Raw genomic sequence first — 4,904 nt, forward strand, 5'->3', positions numbered from 1 at the left:
TCACACAGACATATGAGGTATGCATGCTAGGTTTGAACGATTTCCGACACCGTATGCAAGTTGCGACACGTCCGGCCATTTATCAAAATTTGTAGAAAACCAAAAAAAATGGCATGATGCCTTGACTTGGTCATACAAGCCAATAAAAAGAATTGGTGTCGAGAAACAATGTGCTCTCAAACGGAGCTTTCTGGCCTACCCGCACGCCCTACTTTGAGCATGATCTTTTTTTGGACATTCATGAAATGACCTTAACTTCTGCTAATAGGTGGGCATGCACATGGTAGGTATCCATGCCAGGTTTGAAGAAAAAAGTATTTAAAATCATAATTTAACAGTTACTCAAAACTGTTGTTTTATTTTTCCCTATTTTCGGGCATGACAAAAGGCAGGCGCAATCGGGCGGCCTCCTGTGAAATAACTATTTAATTTAAAAAATATATCAAATTTGTGACTTTTTTTTCAAATCGATGAACTTTTTTCAATTTTGTGAACTAATTTTTCAAATTCATGAATCTTTTTTTAAATCGATGGACTTTCTTCCATTATGTAAACTTTCTTCAAATTTGTGAATATTTTTTCCAAATTGATGATTTTTTTTCAATTTTGCATACTTTCTTCAAATTCGCAAACTTTTTCCCACCTTGGAGCCTTATGCACCCGAAAGATAAGTTGGCGCTCAAGTTCGCCTTAGTGGGTCGTGGTCCAAGTAGACCGCTTTTTGGTTTCCTCGCAATATTTTCTCGGTTTCTCTACTGCCGCTGTTTTGTTACATGAAAAAACCAGTTGTTGGTGTTTAAATTTGAAAAAGGTTCACGGATTAAAGGAAAAGCTTACAAGTTCAAAAGAAGTACACGAATTTGACAAATTAGTTTGCATAACAGAAAAAAGTTCATCAATTTTAAAAAAGTTCATGAATTGGACAAAAAAATCATGAATTTGGCAGAAGTTCACAAAATTGAAAAAGTTCGTCGATTTGAAAACATGTTCACGAATTTGATAAAACTAGTTCATTGATTTGATAAAAAGTTCATGAATATGACATAAAAAAAGTACACAAATATATGAAAAAAGTTCATGAATTTAACAAATAATTTCACAAAATACAAAAAACAGTTCACAAAATTGAAAATTTTCATCGATTTAATTATTTTTGTGAAATTGAAAAACTTCCATTCATTTGAAAAGATGTTCATGGATTTGAAAAAATTCAACAATTTAAGCAAATGAAAAGGAAAAGAAAAAAGAAGAAGAATGAAGAAAAATAAAAACGAGTAAAACCGAAGAAAAAAAGGCCAAGCAAAGCAAAACAAATAAGAAAACCAGACTGAGAAGATGCACAACAAGAAGAGAAAAACAAGTAACTAGGCACAGCAAGGGAGCTATCCCAGTTGGTTATAGCAGGTGAAAGTAAACGAAGAGGTAGAGAGTTTGAATCCTACTTCATGCTCCTATTTTTTGTAGGTTAAAAAAAATGGGCCAGGCCCAGGACGGAGGGGGTGTTGCCGAAGCGGGGCTCAATAGTCTTTTTTCAAAACAAAAAAGTCTTACGAGCATATCGCCATATACTCTACATCCATTTGTGCATCAATCTCCGCTTTCCTAACCATATCATCAATAATTAGTACTCCCTCCGTCCCAAAATAAGTGTCTCAACTTTACACTAACTTTAATACAAAGTTGTACTAAGCTTGAGACACTTATTTTGGGACGGAGGGAGTAATAACATCCAATAAAATGTCAAAACCAAATAACTGATCCATAGTTCCTTCGCTCGGTTAAAATGAATGCAAATCTTTCCAGTTTATAGATTTCATCTTTAGTTCGTTTCCACTTGGAACATGACATTTTTGTTTGATGAGATGAGAAAGGGATGAGAAGAACGAAAAACGGCCCATTCCTCTCTGTAGACTGAGTTGTGACGTCCGTTATGGTTTTGTACATCAAGTCGATCGTGGAAAAGGAAAAGAAATGTTGATGGATCGACTCAGTGCAGCAATCACCCAAAGTAGAAGTAGCAGCAATCCATAAAACAAAGGTTGATCAAAAGGTCGATCGAAAAAAGTAAAAAGAAAAACAAGCAGGTGTAGCGACCAAGTAGGCTGGGTGCTTGCTGGACGTGCCTACCTGTACTATCCAGGCAAGCGTTAAGTGACATGTCATATATAATTAGGCGTTGCGTTAAGCGTTAAGTAGCAGCAATCCCAGTTACTACATGTTACTCGAAGTTCTCTAGTAGAAATAAGGACTTGCATCACAAATTTGTGATTATAAAATCGATCTGGGCACCACTTTTTCTTGTTTGCAAGCATCACCTTTGACCAAAAACTTGCAAGGAACCTTCTGTTGGAGCACTTCAGCAGCGACGAGCGGCGTTTCTTGCTTGGTTTGGTCATCTATAGAGCAAAAAATCATTTTATCAAGTAGACATTCATCATGTACTCAAACTCGAGAAAGGGAAAAAAAGTTACAATTTGCAAGATACATTTTCTTGTCTTGGTATCTCCCTCATATCTCACTTCGTAACACTTTTACGACTAATCTGACATCAAGTCATGATGTAAACGGCGCCCGTTTAAGCCCACTCATCGGTCTAACAGTTCAAGAAAGCTTAATTTTTCTGGGAAAAATGAAGTACTAAACGGGCCTTGCAGCGCCGTTTATCACGCCATTTACATCCCTAACAGCAAGTACAACTAATTCCTGATCAAAGTATAGCAGATTTAGCTGTACAAACGGAACAAACAACTCTGCCCAGATTTGAGACTCGTGATCTACTTCATTTAGAATATTCTTCAAAAAAGTGCAAGTGTTAAGTGCAGTGACTGAACTTAAATGAGTGATCGACAAACCGTAAAAACATGACAGAGTATGAAAGGCAACATGCTACATACAGTTTTCTACGCCTAGTGTACTGTACAACCCGTGATGAGCAAGTAACTATGTTCACATTACTACGTGGAAAGAGCAAAAACGACACAACCTAGATGAGCCTACTAACATCTCCTTTCCTTTTCGCTATATCACAAAGGAAACTTATATGAAAAATGTACAATCCATAAAACATGACATGAAACTTGAACCAAAGCTTCAATGTGCTGTAACAAGTTGACTGCAAATTATGTTGGAAGTTCCAGTAAACAGAGTTAAGCTGACAGTTCCGACATGGATAAGCTTATAAAATCAGAATGACGTCACTCCAAAGAACTAGCAAGTATAAGACCTGACATGGATAAGCTGCTGCTGACTTGTCTTTTCTTGGCGGTCTCTTGATACCGGTTGTTGACGGTGACGGCGCGGCTGGAGTTGCTCCAGAATCTGGCTGTTTGACCTTCCCCGGCCTCCCAAGCGGGTTTCGCGGCGGCCTCTTCTTGAATGGCCTCCCACGCTTCTTCTTTCTCTTGATCCCCGCCAAAACACCTCCTCCGGCGATGGCGGAGGTGCCTCCCGGCTCGGTGAGCGCATCCGTAATCATCTGCATTGGAGATTAAATCCAGCCATCCATGAGATGGAAAAGAAAAAGGGGGAGGCTGGGTAGGAGGAAGTGGGGAGAGGTCGGGTACGAGCTTACCTTGGTGTAGGTCGGGTACGAGCGGTCGGCGGCGCCGCCGACGAAGGAGAGGCGACCCACAAGGCCACAAGCCTCCTTCCTTACTCCTGCTTCCGTTTTGGGTGGGGTGGGGTGGGGATTTTTGGATCCGGACGGCGGCTGGTTAAATTTTAGGGGCAAGGCCTAGTTTATATTCATCAAACACCACGACTTGCGGGCTGGCCAAACGGTTCTCACCTCACGAATCCTGGACACACAAGAGTTCATCAGACACAGCAAAGCATTCATCAGATTTTATTATTATTTTTCCAGTGGTAAGTAGCACATCCATACACACATACATACATCTCCCTGATTGCACATGCACACAGACTGAACCAGGAAAAGAAAAGAACTTTGGCACGCAGCAGATGCATAGATGAAGAAAAGCAGAAGAAGAAGGGAGGGGGAGGAGGGATGCGTCCATGTACATACATACCCTTGGTGAAGGTCCTGTTCTTGGGGAGGAGGAGATGGTGGTGAAGAAGGAAGAATCCCAAACTGCACACAAGCAGGCATCAGATGGGGATCCAGAAGAAGAAAAGCCGGCCAGAATGTTGGTTAGCTAATGATGCTCATGTTGAAATCGGAGAGATGAGATGGAGGGGAAGGATACCTTCCATGCCTGCCGTCGGCGCCTCTCCTCTGTACCGGCGGAGAAGGAGCAGAAGACCGCAACAGCCGTTCCTTCCTTTGGCTGCCCCGGTCACCGGCCGCTGCCCTCAGCCTCAACCTGCCTACACAGACGCGACAGGGGTCAGAGAGAGGGGGGAAAGAAGAAGAAGAAGAAGAAGAAGAAGAAGAAGACGAGGAGGAGCGGAGGGACTCATACCACCGTTGGAGGAGGAGGAGGGAGCAGCAGATCCCTCTCGAAGCCTGGGTCGCCATGGCCGGGGGGTCTAGGGTTTCCAGCGCGAGGAGGGACGGAGGGAGGGAGTGGGGGCGGATCTGACCGCTCGGGTAGATCCGCGGCCGGTGGAGTTGGGGGAGTGGAGGCGGCGGCGGGGTGGAAGCCGGGGCTGGGGAAGAGGAGGAACACAGAGCAGTGGTTTGGGTGTTTTTTTAGGTAAACGTGTGTACCGTTGGGCCTGGAAAGGGCTTCGCGGGTTGACTTTCTTTCTTTTTCTTCGTTATTATGCCTCGGTAAAGCCCCATCTACATTAATCTTCAGGTTTCCCTATGGAGGTGGTTTTCATTTCTGCGTCTTCTCTTTTCTTTTCCTTGAGTTTTGTCCTTCATACAGTTCAAAATATTTCCTCAAGAACCTTTTTCGAATCAGGACAATGAAAAAGTTTAACTCTAATATGTTCTAACA

At 42.4% G+C, this 4,904-nt stretch overlaps 1 long non-coding RNA gene across 3 annotated transcripts; it reads right to left on the reverse strand.

Moving 5' to 3' along the window:
- Positions 1–2,143: 2,143 nt before the first annotated feature.
- On the reverse strand, positions 2,144–4,658 carry LOC123126252 (uncharacterized). Of its 3 annotated transcripts, none has more exons than XR_006461620.1 (6): positions 4,422–4,658; positions 4,206–4,326; positions 4,029–4,090; positions 3,572–3,797; positions 3,229–3,475; positions 2,144–2,396 (listed from the first exon to the last, which is right to left on the reverse strand). It is a non-coding gene; the product is annotated as an uncharacterized lncRNA (long non-coding RNA). The 3 variants fall into 3 exon arrangements; XR_006461619.1 differs by having other exon boundaries at positions 3,224–3,475; XR_006461618.1 differs by having other exon boundaries at positions 2,144–3,475.
- Positions 4,659–4,904: the final 246 nt, after the last annotated feature.

The sequence above is a fragment of the Triticum aestivum genome, chromosome 5D (genome assembly GCF_018294505.1).
Source record: "Triticum aestivum cultivar Chinese Spring chromosome 5D, IWGSC CS RefSeq v2.1, whole genome shotgun sequence".
Taxonomy (NCBI): domain Eukaryota; kingdom Viridiplantae; phylum Streptophyta; class Magnoliopsida; order Poales; family Poaceae; genus Triticum; species Triticum aestivum.